An 18,412-nucleotide genomic window follows, 5' to 3' on the forward strand; every position below is an offset into this window, starting at 1 on the left:
TTTAGCTTCCAGTAAGACAAAACTGAATATATGATTTTTCTTTACCTGAAATTAAGATAGCCCTCGCAGAAACAAAGAGCATCTCATATGTTAAGGACACACACAGGAAGGAATGAAAGAGACCAATGAGGAACAATTCACTGGTTCTGCACTGAAGCAAAATCATTTTATACAGCCAAGCAATCATTGCCTTCAACACAGTGCACGTGAATTATTGATGGCCCTATTCAGCATTTCATTTATTTGTGGGAGTCAAGTAGGCCTTCCTTGTTGGCATCAAAATAAAATGCATTTCTCCTACTGAGGACACAAAGAAGCAAAATGGGAAATTAATATCTTTTCCAAATTCTATAAGCAAAACATCATATGTTATAAGTGCATAAGCATTTATAAACCTAACTGAAAAAAGGTCCTCTAAAATAAAACCGCACATAGCACGAGAGATGAAGTTTTTATTTTTTTCACACATTGTGGAGATTTGTTTTTTCTTAACATATCTTTCGAAAATGTAACATTAATGTCTTCTGTTTTCTTCTTCATGACATGGATACTATTCTTGTCCATGAGAGGAAAGTGTAAAGTCAGAAAATGATGCGTAAAACTTCCAGTCTCTCATAGGTTCAGCAGGAATCGTGGGTAGCTATTTTTTAATGTATACAGATACTCAATTTTTAAAAAACCTTGTACTTGCTTGTGTCTTCTTGGAGAATATGTTAAAACATGAGGTGGTGCTCCTTCTTTTAGTAATAAGTATAGCAAATTCCATCCCAATTTATTATGGGCTAATACCAATCTTATGAGATGCATAAAGTAAAATGTTACTGTGATTTTCAAAGGACATTAAACATAGATATTTTTCATCTTTTTTTTTTTCTTTTTTGTTTTGTTGTTGTTGTTGTTTTTAAACCTGTCAAGGTCTTGTCTTGTAATGCTGGCCAAAGGCATATCAACTGGAGACCTGGAAAAAGCAAACAGAATTTGATGCATGGTGTTAAAACTATGTTATTAAAATGAATGAGAAAGACAGCTACATTTTAGGTTTCAGAATGCCTCCGCGTGACTCTTCCTTTATCCAAAGATCTGTTCTCACTTAATACATCAACATTTTATGATGCATATCATGTTTGGAACAGGCAAGATTTTGCTTCATTCCATAGTCGTCTTTGAATTAATCTGTGAATTCAACTCATTATAACGTATATTTGTTGGGCATATATTATATGCCAGGCATTTCATAAATCATCAAGGATACTAAGAGTTTAAATAAAGGCAATGTCCTAAACATGGTACTGTGCTGATGATAGCAGAAGATCCAGCTCTTGATGTAAACTGTTAAAACTGGGGAGGACTCCATATGTAAAAGATGGGAAGGGGTGGGGATTTCGCTCACTGGTTCCACTGCCTTCCTCGGAAGCTCAAAGACTGAGGTTCAATACCCGGTGCCTAAATAAATATAATAAAAAACGTGGGAAATGTGGTTTTTTTGTGCAGAAAGACTTGTGAGAGGCATCTGTATGAGTTTTGTGAAGCAGGAAGTGGCAGAACCATTTCAGGGAACGGAGTCACGTAATTCCATGTGCCAGGAGCACAAAGTCCGTAACAAACCTGACTGAAGTTGTGACCAAGGCTCATGAAGTGCTTGGTCTGGAGAACTACCCAGTGATCTGATCTGGGCATCCATGGTTAGTGGACTGAATAGGGCAGGAGCGAGGAGAAGACTCTAAGATTAAAGACAATGAAACCACGTAGATGCTGATGCGTTGACATTTTTATGACAAGAAAGCATTGTCTATTTGCCTTCATCAGCTAAAATTCATCTGCCTGTCCACTACCAAACATTCACTGTTTGAGAAATATTTTCAGCTCATTCTACATCTCATAAATGTTCTGATAGTCAGCATTCAGTAGCCTATCCTGCACAGCAACTCTGAAATCTCAGTGGCTTTCAGTAACAAGTGGAAATGTCCCTTGACATGTAAAGGGGTTCCTTTTCAATATTCACTGGGAATTGGAAATATTGTAAGTTCAGTATGCATTTACCACCTCACACCTAACTACCTGCATCATAGCATAGAAACATGTGCTCCCTGAGGGGTGTCAACTGCTCACCCTTCTGAGTTTGCAGCTGACTGGGAGCTGCTGCTCACCACCGCTACCCTACAACGTCAGACAGTATCAGACCAGACCCCTCCGAATGGAGGATAACGTCACAATGCAAAGGAGGGCTTCAAACTCAGTGGTGCTGAATGTCTAACTCCTTTATGATATCATAAATCTGAAAAAGAAAACCTTAAATCAAGATATTACTAAAAGGGGACAGAGAGGGAGGTGATGAGGATTTTTAAAAGAGAGAAATATGCTATGATACGTACAAGAAACCACTCACTCCTCAAGAAGAGTGTAAAGTACCTGAACTGCAAACAAGGGCAAATGAACTAAATTTTTAAAAAGACATCACTATGGGCCAGGTGTAGTGGTACTTGAGAGGCTGAGGCAGGAGGTTCACTGTGAGTTTGAGAGCAACCTGGGCTTCATAGTGAGTTCCAGGTCAGTCTGAATTACATAGTGAGACCCTGTCTCAAAAATCCAAAAAAAAAAGGAAGAAAGAAAGAACGGAAGAAGGAGGAAGGAAGGGAGGGAGAAAAAAGACATCACTAGGTGAGGGACAGTCTGATGTTGTGCCTGTTATGAGTTATCTGATTGGGTCGGGGTCTGTTCTGTATGAGCTTAGGGTTGGACCCCGACTGAAGAGATGACCGTAATCTAAAACAGTCACCGTCTCGTGGCAGAGAGAAGACTGTGGGCAGCAAAGCTTCTGTTCAGGTGTGGTGCACGTTTTTGGCTACAATGATTGACAAACTCAACAATGAAGAGGAATGTACATCACCCGTGAAGATGAGTGGACCACAATTATTCAAACAGCTGCCACTTCTTGGCCCCTTGCACGCTTGCTGTCACCAGGCAGTATGATTTAAAACTTAAAACTCAACATAAATCTTTGAAAAAGTCATTATCTAGTGCTATTTTACAAATGCAAACCCTGAGCAACAAGAAAAGCCCAGTATCAAGCAATTGCTCTCTGCAAACTTTAATAATTCATTTACACATTCAGTCATTCCTCTGCTGTGTGCTATGAAATGTGTAGGTCCTGAACTATTGTTCTCAATGGAGCTTTCACATCATTGGAAGAAGAGTGGCCATAAACTAATACAAAATAAAAATCTCAAATGATTGTAACTATGACACAGAATTAGAATAATATTCCAGACAGTGACCCCAAGAAACAAAATTCAGGAACCTCGCCTGGTCTTTCTGGCTCCACAACCTACTTCATTTTGACTGTGATGTTCTGAGTCTTCCCTTGTGACCTCTACTGTACCACTTTCACAACTGTTATTACTCATTATCCCTATTTATCATGGGCTTTAGGTCTTTGCCTTCTGATGACATAGAAAAATATTTAAAGTAAGTGTTTTAATGATGCATTTCATCCAGTATGCTCCCTTGATGGATAGAAGGAGTAAATTATAAAGTACACTCTATCAAGCCTGTCAAGGCATGAATAAGTAAGATATTCTGATAAAACAGTGTGCTTTTAACTTTCCTTCATTAGCACCAGTAGGTAAGTCATTAATGATGTTGAGGCAAAACACACTTTCATATTTGAGGGTTTTTTTCCTGTGGTATAGTGTTCTGATCTTGCTCCTTTGATGAAACAGCATCTTTAAAAACGAACAGGTAGAATAAGTATCTTTAATTGATTTTACCATTTTCAAACTTGGTGTGATGGAGGTGGAAAGGTCTTTTTACCACTCACTCAAACATAAAAGAGAAGAATCTCTTCCCTTTTCAGTTTTCTAGCTCATATGTCTGGAAACGAAAAGCTGATATTAATGATAGTGTGGTGTGCTAAAAAACATTTATTTGTTGAGTCATATGAGTTAACATCTGCCCATATTATGGAGAAAAAATATTCCTTCTTTTTGAGATTTCGTGTTCCTGTTTATAAAATAGCAATAATAATGATCAGGCCTCCATAGTTTGTGGAGATCATCTGTGTAAAAACTCATTTGAAATTCCATTTTACCCAGTTATACCTCTTTTGTCTATAAAATGTCTGTAAATGCATTTGAGTTAAATACATCATATCACATTAATATGTGACTAACCAATGTATAGCAGCACAATCCAAACTAGCTAACTTATGGAGGCGGCCTGTACGCTCATCAGCAGATGGATAAACGTCGAAACTGTGGTCTGAGCACTGCTCAGCAAAAAGAAAGGGGAAATGTGAGTCCTTGTGGGAAAACAGATGCATTTTGTGCCTATAATAGACAAGCAAAATAAATCAGACCCACAAGTTTAAATATCACACGGTCTCTCTGCTAAGAACCCAAAGTATAAATAATTGGAGAACAAAATAAAATACAGATAACCTATTATCTTCATAATACACAGGGAGATAGACTTTCTGGGAATCTGGAGATAGGAACAGAGATGGGAGGGAGGAGAGGGGAGGGAAAATAAAAATTACGTATCATAGTGTGATCCTTTTCATTTTAGATATATATATATAAGGTAATAGCTGCCTCGGGAGAAACATCAGAAGGAGTAAACAGGGTGGCCACATAATCCAAGTTAATATGACATTGGTATTATTACTGCTGGCCTCCAAGCAAGAGGCCCACAAGAAGAATCACTAAGAGCACACACTGCCTGGATTTCCTCAGGACAGTAGTTCTTTTTGGAATAAATGAGTATGCACACTGGATATAATCCTTCGGGGAACTATATATCCTACATAAATCGCGTGGAGGAAGGTACTTTCAAATTATAGTTTCCCTCTTCTTTACATTTTAAGAAAAGCTTTTCCCCTTGGAGGATGTGCCCATCTCTGGGTTATCACTGTCAGAGTTATTTGTAGTATTCATTGTCTATTGAAATGTACTACTGGGGAACCCTGAAATGTTACTGGAAGCCTCTGCAGCGGGCTTCAGTCCCATGGTCAGTGTATGACACAGGCCATAACAATTTAGGAAAAAACAAACACTAAAAGACAGAACTAAGACAGACAGAAAGCAGGGCACCAGGACCACCAATGCTGGTGCAACTGACAAAGGCGCTGGCCGGTCCAAGCCACTGATTTTTATCAGTAATCGATGGGGTTAAAGGTGAGCTACGTGCAAGAGCTGGAGTAGGTGCAAGGGTGTGCAGTCCTGTGGTTTCTATGGAAAGTAGTGCAAGCAAGCCTCATAAAGGACAAACAAAGCATTCTCGACTAGGAACAGAGTAGACAAAATATGAGGTTGTAATTGTGATATTGTCCTTCTAGTTGAGAAAATGTTAGTGTTGGAAAAAAAATTTGGGTGCAAGTTACTTTGACGTTGGCAAATGGGCTTAGGCGGGACTCACTTCTATACGCAAGCCGGTTGGGGGGTTAACTCTTCAGAAGATTTTCATTCATTCACTGCTTGGTTACTAATCTAAAATCCAAATTTAACTTCATGTCCCATATTTTTATTATATATATGATTTCCTGTGAATAGCGGAGAGGAATAAATACATTGTCATATCAGGCTTACCATAGTAGTGCTATCTCATCCTTGATGTCACTCCTAGATAATGTATTGATTTTGTACTGCTAAGCACAGCTGACAAACTCTGCATCTCATAGGAGAGGTCTCTCGGTGTCATGAGTGGCTCCTTTCCATTGCAGTGGTGTGCAGTGCTCTCCTGTGTCAGTCACCCTATCGTAATAGCACACTATATTCCATGCTGAGCATTGGACGTATTTCCAAGGCAATAAGACAGGTGGACCCACACGCGAGATCTTTGTCCTCCACTTACCAATACATATTCACTCAGTCTCTCAGAACATACTTAGTACATCTTACATCAAATATCAATATTATCTTTTAGCTCTTGATTCTCTCTTCTGCTTTTTTGCATACATAAAATACATATTAAATGAATGAGTGAAGGAATGGAGTAAAAATTATGCCTATAACATATCAAGCAAGGAAAAAAGTAAAAGTAGAGCATTTAATATCAAAGAGGACACACACATTCTTCACTAGGTAACTCTTCGTTAGCAATGCAACATGCATTGTTTACCTTTTACAGCTTCAGATTACTGTGACCAGTATAAGTGTGGTTTTCTTCAGAGGGTCTACCAGTTTGGATTATATTCAGTTCAATATCTGCAAATGAATGCAACAGTAAGAAAATATTATACATTCAACAATCACACTTTTAAATATAAAACTATTCCAGAACATCAACACATTAATTCATTTCTACCATCCTTTCTCCTTAAAAGATAAACCCATGTCCCTGTACCTCTGCCCAGCTGAAGTACCTTCTCCCAAGTAGATGAAAAAAAATATAGAACTTGACAAGAGCTTGGTCTACCTCATATACGAGATATATCTCCCTGGCAAAATAGTGATTTATAAAGTACAGGAATTGGATGTACAAGGAGCTTCCAACTCCCTTAATTTTAGGCCCTCACACCTATGAAGACAGAAAACTAGTGGCCAGGTGGTTACACAGTTCATCCTTCTCCATTACTTTCCTACACAACTGATGTCCCATTCTTTCCAGCAGCCGAACTTGACCCACACAGGTCAATATACAAAACTCATCACTGCTTGACTTGTGAAAATGCCACACTAATGACTTTTGTCCCTACTCTCATTGTATAATTATATTTTCATGAATTTATGAAGCTCTGTCATCACCATTATTTCTTCCTACATTACTACACTCTTAAATTTATTGGCCAATAAGTGTAAAAGCTGTAGTCTTACCCTGATACATGGATTGTCTACATGAACTATTCCCATCATTAATAACAGAATTTATCAAACTGTGTTTATTTATAACATTATATGTTATATTACATTAGCCAGTTATATTGTCTTCAAATACAGTCACTTATTTTGAAAAACGACAGAACTACAATATTGTAGTATGTGTATAACTCCATGAATAAGATCAAAGAACATTTAATAAAGTCTTTGTAAAACCTATCTATACACAATAGAAGAAAATATGTAAATTTTAGATCAAAGAATTTGGAGTTCAAAATACTAAATATATTGCAATTACGTGATACTTAGGAAAAAAAGTCTCAAAATACTTCAAAACACAGGAAATACAGATTATCACCAGGTAGCTTTCTTCAGTTAAATAAAACTCATCACAGGAGCTTATATTTAATGAATAAATAACCAAAAGTATAAAATGAGTAAATTCAAAATGTATGCATTTATGCTAAAAATGAAACAAGTTCAGCTCTATATACAATAGTAAAGCAGACAATGATATGTTGCACTTGCTAAGAGAAGGTCAGTTGCTTTTATTTCTTGCTATCTCTTTGAATAGTAACTTTACAATTTGTAATAAGAGTGTTGCTAGAGGTGGCAGTATGGTCACACAGAGAAACAATCACATATCTTAAAAGTTTTCTAATTTAAATATATGAATTATTCAGCTCAAAAATTCATTTTTCTGTTATTTTTCAGACATTTAAAAATATGATTGTGGTGGTTAAACTTGATTGTGTCAACTTGATTGTCTAGGGAACCACCCAAGGGGTGGGTAGGGCACACTTCTGGGTGTGTCTGGTAAGTCACTGAAGCATGTCCTTGGGTCCACAATTTGATCCTTCATCCCTTCCTTTCTGTTGCTATTCCTCTTCTCTGCTTCTGGGCTTCTGTGAACTAAGTAGCTTGGATCCACCACACCTGTCCACTGCGATGTTTCTGCATGGAAGTCAGCTGACCATGTACTGAACTGCCTTAAAACATGAGCCAAACCAAACCTTTTCTTCTTTAAGTTGTGGGTGTCAGATATAGTGACGTAGGAAAGCTGATCAATGCATGGGTTTTTCCAAATTATAATCCTGAAATATGGACTGAGGTTTTGGTTTTAGCTTCTTTAGATGTTGGTATAGTGCTTCACATACTAAGTATTTAATCATTTCATAAGGCGTTTTCTAAGCTTCACTACTAACTGTGGAGGAACAAAGGGATCTCAGTTCTATACAGTATTCATTCGATAGCACTTCCATAATAAAGTCCTGCAGGCTGGAGGGCTTAATCATCAAAAATCTATACTCTTGTGTGTATACAATCATGAAAACTCAGCATGGAAATTCTAAAATCACAGAAACCAGCAAATTCAGCAGCATTGTTTCTTTCTGAAAGATGAGAAAGACATCACCTTTGACTTGTAGATGATCACCTTTTCCTTATGTCTCTGAATATCTCATGTTCTCTCTATGTGTGCCAGTCTCCATGCCTATGCAACACTCTTTCCCTCTCTTTAAGGATGCTGGTCATTTTGAATTACAGCCCACCCTAAGGACTGCATTTTAACCTGATTCTTACTGTAAAGACCGTTTCTCCAAATACAGGTATATTGTAAAGCACTGAGCATTAGGATTTAAACACACTGGTGATTTTGGGGGTAGGCACAATTTAACCCATAACACACTGATCTATGACTGTCCCAAAAGTTATGCCCTTCCTGTATACAAAATATGCCCTCTTCGTCCAAACCTTCCTAAAGCTCTTAACTTATTCTAGCACTAACAAAAGCTAAGTGCAGAAATTACACCCAAATATCATTGGATTCAGTATGGGTGAGGCTGAGGATATGATTTATCCTGGGGAAAAATGTCTCACCATCTTTAAAATTGTGAAACCAGACAAGTAATAAACTCCCAAAATGCAATGGTGAGATATGCAAAGAGTAGCTTCTCGCTCCAAAGGGGAGAAATGGGAAGGTAAAAAGGGATGATAGATCCCAAGTAACTCTAAAATCTGGCAGAGAAATTCCAGTATAGTGTTGGGGCTGAAATCATCTCTTGGTTCGAGTCCCTGTTTCCAGAGCACACTGCCTGAATAGGCTCAAGGTCTTTCAAATTACCAAATGTAGGCTCCTCTTCCCTTAACAATTCTTTATTTGGTTTTCCTCTAGATCCTTTTGTACTTTACAATAAGCAGGGAGAGCTAGGTGGTGCCTTCTGTACCTTGCTCAAAAGTTTCATTAGCTACATATCCAACTTCCTTATTTCCAAGTTCTACTTTCCACCATGCACTAGAACACAATTCAGTCAAATTCTCTGCCAGTGTTTCTTGTTTGTTTGGTTGAATGATTGGACGGTTGATTAGTTGGTTGGTTTTTGTTCATATGGAGACTTTCAAATTTGTACTTATTGTATTTCAATATTACCTTTTTCATTTGAGGTATTCAGAGATCAATGGACTACTATAGTGTGATCTAAAGAATAAAACTCTCAAAAAGTCTTCCCAGACTCTCTAATACCCCAAGGATGGGACAATTTTTTTTTAATTTCAGCATCCCCTAGTCTGTCAACCAAACTCAATGTTAAGGCTCAAAACAATGCTCAGCTCAGCCCAGCTCTGTTCAATTCAGAGTGGCCCAGAAACACTCTTCCCAGAACAGTCTATGCTTTGAAAATTAGGTAAATAATCAACACAGGTAGCTCCCTGGACAATGATCCATGAATTTGCTTTCCTAGGAGAGCTCCATAGAATGGCCAGAATTTCTTTCATTTCTTCCATCAGTGGTGGAGCAAGTCTTTTAGGCAGTCTCTATAATGAAAACTAGACTCTATGGGGGCTCTTTAATTTTTCCTTAATAGAAGATTGTACTTGTTGGCTTGGTCTGCCTTGATAAAATGCCATTACCAGGTAGCTGGAAAAGCAGAAATTTATTTTCTCACAGTTCTGGAGGCTGTGTAAGCATATTACTGTGTAAGCATATTATGTCTCTGGTACTGACTTTCTCTTTGGTTTAAGGGTAGCTTGTATCTCTCACTGCATGCTCACATAACTTTGTCTTTGTGCCCCTGCAAAATAAGACAGCAAGGGCTTATGAAAGGAAAAATCCCATCATGAAAACTCCATCCTCATGACTTCACCTAACCCTGTGTACTTCTCAGAGGCTCTGCCTCGAAATACTACTACATTGGGAGTTAAAATTACAACATGTGATTTTTCAAGGAACACAAAGCTCTGATACCTTTTGACTTTCTGAAATCACTATTTTATATGGGCTGGGGTCATTCATAATGACATGGAAACTGATTAGCAAACCTGGGCTCATTCCCACACTCAAAAGATTAGATGACCTTTTCATCTGTAATTAGTGATACACGGACAGGTTAGGCATTAGAAATTCTCTGACAGTTGGTTTAAAAATACACTGTTGTATTAAAATACTTTTGCATTTTGGCTTTACTGTGAAGAGTATACAGTGGTACCTTGGTTTACAAATTTAATTCTTTCCATAATTCTGGTAGCAAGCTAAATTGGTTGTGAACTGAATCGAATTTCCCCATAAGGTCAACATTGAATCCAAACATTAAATTTGATCCCATTCACAACCAATTCAGTTTGTGACCAGAGCCATGGAAAGAATTAACTCTGTGAACTGAAGAACCGCACTATTTTGTTATATACTCAGAGCTTTGTTTTCTGGAATATTGGAAAAGCAGAGCACTGGTGTTATAGTGAAGAGATGAGAAAGTATGGGGTCCATATGACAAATATCTGTAAACTAACGTGCTTTCCTGTGAAACCGCAGAATGGAGTATCTAAAATCTCTTGTAAGCCCTCCAAGCCATCCTACAGGCAAAGAGGGAAACTCTGAAGCACGGAGAGCCATCCATGAGATAATGCATATTCAGGGGCATATTTCCTTTCTAAACGTTATCTGTTTCTACTCTACATCTATGGATCTTTGGTAGCAGAAATTTACTTTTAGAAAGATTTAATTGACTCCAAGTTCTGTAAAATTCTCCCTTTTGTTCTTCCTCATAATTCCTACAAGTGAATTAAATATTAGTCATCAGCAAATAAAATGTTATCCTTTTGAGTACATTCTATGTGATAGGAATCTATTTTTGTAATTGTCACTTTACTAGGTTAAACTTCACTACTTTCATCTCCTTGCACGTGTTCAGTTTATTGGCCCAGAGAAGATAATATGTGACAATTATTGTAGGAGTGGATGTGGGCAGGTGGGAGATACATAATACGTAATGCTCTTGGCTTCAGCTTCTTACCCCTCAGTGTAGTCTAAAGGGTTTATGGGGACAGCGTCCCAGTGAGATATGACAACCTGAGCAGAACAAGGAAATTACTTAGTCTAATCTGCTGTGTAGCCAGAACAAAGGATAAAGTACAAACCTTCCTTGGGGAGGTAATGCAGCTTCATCACTTAAGTAAAGTTTCTACAAAGGCTTCCTACTTGCTGGTTCTTTTTCTGGAATTCTCTGTCTTCATGCCAGGATTCTTTTGGTCATTTCAGCCTCAGTTCAAATGCCACTGCTTGAGAAAGCACTTGTCACTACAATGCTAGAAGAAAATGATGTTTGCTATACCATACAGCAGTAATGCTGGGGAGAAACCAAAAAGATAGAAGAAATGATTTCTGTAAAAATTATGGCATATTCAAAGTATACCGTGTTGTAGCATATATCAATAAGGGATCAGGACCTGAAACACTCAAATAGCTTGTTAATAAAGCTAAGGTATGAACATATGTTGTGCATTTACTAAAAGGACATTTTAGAAGAATAAATGTTTTAAAGTGCCATGGCACCCTATTCACAAAGAATACAGTTACAAACAAAATATACAGGGCAATCTCAATTCTTTAAAAGGCAAAATTTGATGTCACATCTATCCCTCCATATATTTATAATTGAAAATAAAACTTTAAGAGTCGTTTCAAAATAGGAATAGTTTCCATGCTTCGCAGTATTTTCAGAATCACTGAACTATATGTGTAATACTTTCTCAATTGAAAATAAGGAGGGCACAGTATTCAGCGTTCGGGCGCTCTGGCTAGTGCAGCATCGTGTACTTCGGCCCCCACAATGCCTTTGTTTTAATCGCCGCTTTTCCGTTAGAGGCTCTGTTGTCTCAGAGATGCCCTTCAGTTGCTGTGGTAACACACGAATAATAATCCATCCTCGTGCAGCGCTTCCCAGCACACACATTCCTTTCTCTTGCAGCACCTCATTTATAATCAGCAAAACCTCCGCAAAGGTTCTGAGGGAGGCCGACCTTGTATCCTCCTCCATTTACAGATGAGAAATTAGAGACTAAAGAGGTTAACTAAGTTGCTTGTATTTACACTGTTAATAGCTTAAGGAGCTGGTAGAAATCTAAGGTCTTCAGGTCTCTTAATGAGTTTCAAAACAGTCTCCTTTTTTTTTTCTCTTTCTATCTTTCTATTTGGTTTTATGTTCGTCCAATTCAAGCAAAATGTTTTGTAAAGTTCAGGATGTAAGAGTTGCTCAGCCTTCTCCAGAGGGGAGGAAGGCCCACCCTCCCATCTTGGCCAAATGTGTCACTCCTCTCACCGAGGGACAGAGAGGAAGCCTCAGAGATTTGGTATCAGAACATTGTTCTTCTCAACCATATTTAAATCTGTGCGTATGTGTGTTTGCGCTCTTAAATGCCTGAGAAGGGGACACTCACACTAAGAACCAAGGCCACTGTCTAGCACATCCCGTGATCTGCAGAAATAATATCAGTGGCTGGGCACAGTGGCCCATACTTGTAATCACAGCGACGCAGGAGGCTGAGACAGAAAGATGGCAAGTTTGAGACTAGTGTGAGCAACTCACAAGAACCTGTCTCCAATGAATAGATAAATACGTAAATAACATAGAATTCATTACGTAGCTCAGTGAGAGGATGCTGGCTCTATGACAAACACTATCATAAATAAATAGATATCAAAGATAAAATGACAAGGGCTGAGGGTAGAGCTCAGTGGTGGATTTACAGAGTACTTAGTATTCCTGATGTCCTGGGTTCAATCCTCAGTACTGACAAAAAAATAAAAATTAAAAGGAAGAAGTAAAAAAAAAGGAAGCAAGCAAGGAAGGAAGGGGAAAGAGCAGCGAACATATAAGGCGACTAACTGAACACTGTCCAGTGCGGCCGCCACCAGTCACACGTCACTGTTGAAATCCAAATAACTTCAAATAAACACAAGTAAATGCCCACTTTCTTAGCCATCACTAACCCAATTTTGAGTACACAGTAGCAACTATGCTTAGTGCGTGTCTAATTGGATAGTGGACACAAGTATTTCTATCACTCCAGAAACGCTCCATGAATAGTGCTGAATCCTATACACTAAAGCTGAATTATTAGATCTACCCATAAGTGGTTTAATCCCATTTCTTTGCTGGCTCCCCACATCCTCAAAATCTTTATCTGTAAAGCGATGAATGATATTATTGCGCACTGTTGTTGTGGAGATTAACTGGCACTCATGCAGTGAGTGTAACAAGTGAAATGTGATGAACGGGCAAATAGAAAATAATTTTATCTTTTTCTTACCGTGCTTTTCAATTCTACTGTGTCAACTCTCCTGAACTATAATATGGGTTGAGGTCTTGTTTGATATTTTAGCTACCAAAAAAATGAGGATGTTATGATTCAGTTTTAGAGTTTAAAATGTTGGCTTATATTACTATCAATATGCCAGTTTCACATATAATTGACTAGTCGCCTTTTTTGGCAGTGAAGACGTAATCTTTCTTACTAGTAAAATGTATGTGGGAGGTAGGCGTGATGTGGCTGGACTTCAGGCATTTTTCAAAGACAGGCAGCAGTGGGGATCACCTTAGAAGGAAAGGAGCATGTGTCTGTCATCCTGGTGTGGCTACCAGTTATTCTTAGCCATTCCAGTTCAATTGCAGAAAGCCTCCCAGTCTGGGCTCTGTTACCAACCTTCAAAGCCACTGCTCTATTAGGAATCTTCAAGATATTTCTTGTGAAGCTACTCACCTTCCCCCTTATTCTGTTTTCTGGCCATTTCAGAATGCTTCTGACAAGTGCCTACCCTCAAAATTGGATGAAAGCAAGGCATCTCTAGGGACATATGTATTCCTCGACTCCAAGGGACACAAGTACAGTTTTCTGAAGTGTTCTCTTATAACACTAGCTCTGGCCATTTGGCAGAATGCTGGCCTACTTTCTATATATTCATAAATATCCTAGTTCCTTCCAAATCTTCAGTACTGTATCTCTCAGAACCTCCTCTTGTCAGACTGGAAGTTGGAATAACATTTCTTCTTTTTCCATAAGGGGGTATGACAGGATAGCACCACAGCCTTCTATCCTAGGTAAAGAACTGCCCAACTCCCTGATTCCTTATAATTTCAATTTTCTAAATGTCTCTCCTCAGTGTCACTGGTACACACTGTAAGCCCAGGTTCTTGGGAGGCTGAGGCTGAAGGATTGCAAGTTCAAGATCATCCTGGGCATCTTAGTGAAACCTTGTCTCAAAGTAAAAAGGGTGAAGGATAGAGCTCAGTGGAAGAGAGCTCCTAGGATCATTTCACTGTACTACAAAATAAAGAAATTAGCTAATGACATAGATAAATACATCGATAAATAGATACATCAATAAAGAGATAGAAAATGCCTCATAATGATTAGAAGTAAGTACCTAGCACTGAAAATGTCTTGACCAGTTTTGCTATCTTGCTATCTCCCAGATGTGTCTACCACCTTTCGATGATCCCTTCTCATCGGTTCACAGACCTCAGCCCAAAGTCAGACAATTGAATACACTCTGTTCTACATCTGGCTTTCCCCACCCTGTGATTGCAACACCATTCACATTATAAACACGGTAGCAATTATTACCTCTGAAAGTGTCAGGAAATAGTTTGTTAGTAGCATCATTCTCACAGAAATCTCTGGTCTAAGATGTACCTATGGAACTACAGCGATATGACATCTGTGTAGATAGAAGTGAGTCCCCAAATTTGAGATCGGACATTCAAAAGGGAAAAGCCACCATTTTGCTACTCCTGAAGCCTTTTCTTGATCAGCATTAAGGAATGTGGTTGTCCAGAATGCAGAGCTGAGCACAGTGAACCTTCCAGTAATCTGACTAAACATAGAAGGAGCCCCAGGTACCCCAGCCATGTATCTTTACACCTTCGTAGACCTCTGAGAAAATGACTCACTTCAGATGATGTGCTTTTTGACACACTCATTTTAGTATCAAACATAATGCTTATGCTATTTGCTCAAATATAGGATCTGTTGGCAAAGAAGAGAAAAAGATCACAGAAAAATAACTTGTTTCATTTATGTGAAGTCTAATATTCCAGGCAGCAACTAACTAAATTCGACCAGTTACACTCAGCTATGATAGATGGTCATTTTATAATTCCATATCAAGTATAGCTATTTTTTGTTACGTAAACAGAAGCTCCCATTAATATGCATGGAATTATTAATAGACATCTCTAGATGAGAAATACTACCAGATACTACACTCTTTCAAAGACACTTGCTTCTTGTTTATCCTGATAAACTATATAAATATTTTTTTTGCATTCCAGTTTTTTAGTGGTTGCATTACTATTCTAAAATGTTTGAACCAGAGTTATCATTAATTCCATGCTTTTTAAGATATAGAGTCAGATTCAAGAAAAATAAAGATTACTAGCAGCCAGAATGCAGGATGACTTATTTTGGAAGCAGAAGAAACATCCCTAGAGTAAAACATTATTAATAGTTGTAATTAATTTTGGTGTGGCAATATCCACAAAGATATGCAGCACTGAGCTTAGTAATTTCTTTCCAGATAATTCTTTCTGACAAATAATTCATTTGGTTCCTAAGATATGTTAATATGCTAAATAAAGTGCCCCACTAGATCCCTCAGCTGGTATAGAAAAATAAAAATGGCTACATATAATATATTCTTGTGTTGATACTCAAACTTTTAATCTCTACTCAGTTCTTCTATAATTCTGTATTTAGTGTTCATTTTTCTTCTTATTTAATATGGCATGTTCACTTTCCTTTTCAAGAAGTTTTGTTTCTTTTTAAAGCTACTTTAATAGTTTTAGAACCCTGGCTTCTAATTTAGTGCAAGATCAGTTTGATATTAATCTATACTCTAAGCCTATCCTTAAATTTGCATGCAGATCCAACTTAATGAGGATTATATTGGAAATATGCATACAGTGTTGGCAAGGAATGAGGAGGAGCACTTCAACTTTCCTCTGCAGAGGAGAGGGTATTTTTGCCGCTTCTTGAAGGACAGATTTCACGGAGGGCATTTTACTGTAGGAATCAGGTATCTTGTATTTGAATGTAATCTTCCCCACTAACTAAATCTATGACTTTGGGCAAATTAGTGTGACCTCAAAATGCCTCATGTAGCTGCTATAAAGTGGCAATAATTATTCCCATCCTATTTATTTACTAAACTTCAAAGATGTGAAGCACAAGCAAAATATGAAAAATGTACTTAGTTATTTTGATATTATACTGTCAGAAAGGCATGCTACTTTATGAAAATAAACTCTTTCTTTTAAATAAACTCTTATCCCGTATTTGTAACATGAAATTAGAATTGACTTTACACTATGGTAATGTTGAGCAAAACAAGCAACTGTTAAACCCTTGTGAATGAGGTCTACCAATTTCACTAATTGGGCAACATTAGTATAAAATGATTCAAACATATATTTATATACATTAGATAGATTTTTTTTGAAAGACGATTGTTAAATTTTTTCCTTTATAGATCTTTGATATTAGCTAGTAGCTTTTCTTTGATGTGATAAAAGCATTATTCAGTTTTGTTTTTTTTTTGTACTGGGGATGGAACTCGGGTCCTTGCGCTTGCGAGGCAGGCCGCCGAACCTCTGAGTTAAATCCCTGGCCCTAAAAGCATTATGTGTATGCTCATTAAATAAAAATAAACAAAAAGTGAAGTATATACTTAATATCAGCCTTCCATCTCAACACAAATATCAATTGTTTGTATGCACCTCATCTTTTCTCTTTTTTTGTGGCTGGTAATAATTCTCTCTCTCCTTTGGCACTGTTTTCCGGTATCTTAATGGAATATTTAAATAATCTACTGAAATTGACATCTGCTGTGATCTCAAGGTTTATTTTGTGCAAAGAGTTAAACATTCAGGAGCTAATGTTATTTTATTTTTCAGTGACAACTGGGCAATAGATTTAAACACCTGGCTTTAATTTTAAGAACTTCTGTCATCTTTGACAAAGCACAATTCGTATTACCTAACATGTAGCTGCCACTCAGCTTATACATTTAATTCTGATCTACTTGGCCTTTAGAATGTCCATTTCTGCTTGTTTGATTGCACAGTTGCTATCTTCCTTAACTTTCTATATATTCAGCTTTAATTGAGTTTATTGGTACATTTTAGAGATATAATACAGTTACATTCATTGTTGGAATCTTGTACCTCTACATGACAAGTCTTGGTTCTCATTTTTTCTCCTTCTCCCTTGTCCTCCGTTTAACCCCTCCTCCCCTCCCCAACTACAACCACTTTATTTCCATTTTCTCACATTTTTTTCTTTTCCCTTTTTACCCTTCCCCTGCCCATCACACCTTCCCTACACCTTTAGCTCCTTTCTTCCCATTTCTTGATGTCAGTAATCTTACTAGGATTTTCTATATTATTGCAGATTATTCACACCAGAGAAACTATTCAGTATTTACACATGTGTGACTTATTTATTTCACTTAGGAGGATATCTTCAATATGTATCCATTTTCCTATGAATGAATCTATTTTCTCATTCTGTATGGCTGAGTAATATTCCATTTCATAGAAAAACCACATTTTCTTTATCCAGTTTCCCACTGATGGGCAAATAGGCTGTTTCCAAGTTTTAGCTATTACAGACTGTTCCACTATAAACATGGGTGCACATACTTCTCTGTGATATGCAGACTGGTGCAACCACTATGGAAATCAATATGGAGATACCTCGAAGAGCTTGGACTGTAAGTTCCATTTGACCCAGCCATCCCTCTGCCGGGTATCTTTCCAAAAGAACTAAAAGAATCATTCCTTAACTTTCTTTACTTGACCCCTTAGGGTCTTGAGTTTTGCTAAACAAAATTCTCTTCAAAATTATCCAGTTTATTGTAAATATTATTCAGTTCAACATGAAAGTCAGAGAATATGATATCATATTCAGTCTAGACATTTATTATTTTGAAATCTATGCATTTCTTTCCTCCTATTGATGACTCCTCGATCATCTCTGAGATTTCAACATTCTTTTGTGTTCTACTGTCATACTCTTTATTTGTGAAGTCAACACTCTCAGTGAAAGATGAAACATCTTTTTTTTTTATGTGAAAGTCTGTTCACTCTTTCAAATAGACAATTGTCAGCCAATATGTACTTAAATTAGTTGATACTTTTCTTATAGTGGACTGAGGAATCAATCCTACATAGATATCTCTGCTAGACATATAGAAGACTAATTCTCAATAAATACTTAACCTGACTACTCAAAATAATTTCCTGCTTGGGTATTGTTGTTTGCAATGTTAT

General features: G+C 37.5%; 1 long non-coding RNA gene across 2 annotated transcripts; it reads right to left on the minus strand.

Moving 5' to 3' along the window:
* Window positions 1-527: 527 nt before the first annotated feature.
* Window positions 528-11,943, minus strand: LOC104852653. Of its 2 annotated transcripts, none has more exons than XR_777546.1 (4): window positions 11,831-11,943; window positions 11,223-11,390; window positions 6,115-6,200; window positions 528-958 (listed from the first exon to the last, which is right to left on the minus strand). It is a non-coding gene; the product is annotated as an uncharacterized LOC104852653 (long non-coding RNA). The 2 variants fall into 2 exon arrangements; XR_777545.1 differs by having other exon boundaries at window positions 11,223-11,431.
* Window positions 11,944-18,412: the final 6,469 nt, after the last annotated feature.

Source organism: Fukomys damarensis, unplaced genomic scaffold (genome assembly GCF_012274545.1).
Source record: "Fukomys damarensis isolate Sample0158 unplaced genomic scaffold, DMR_v1.0_HiC HiC_scaffold_35, whole genome shotgun sequence".
NCBI classification, from domain to species: domain Eukaryota; kingdom Metazoa; phylum Chordata; class Mammalia; order Rodentia; family Bathyergidae; genus Fukomys; species Fukomys damarensis.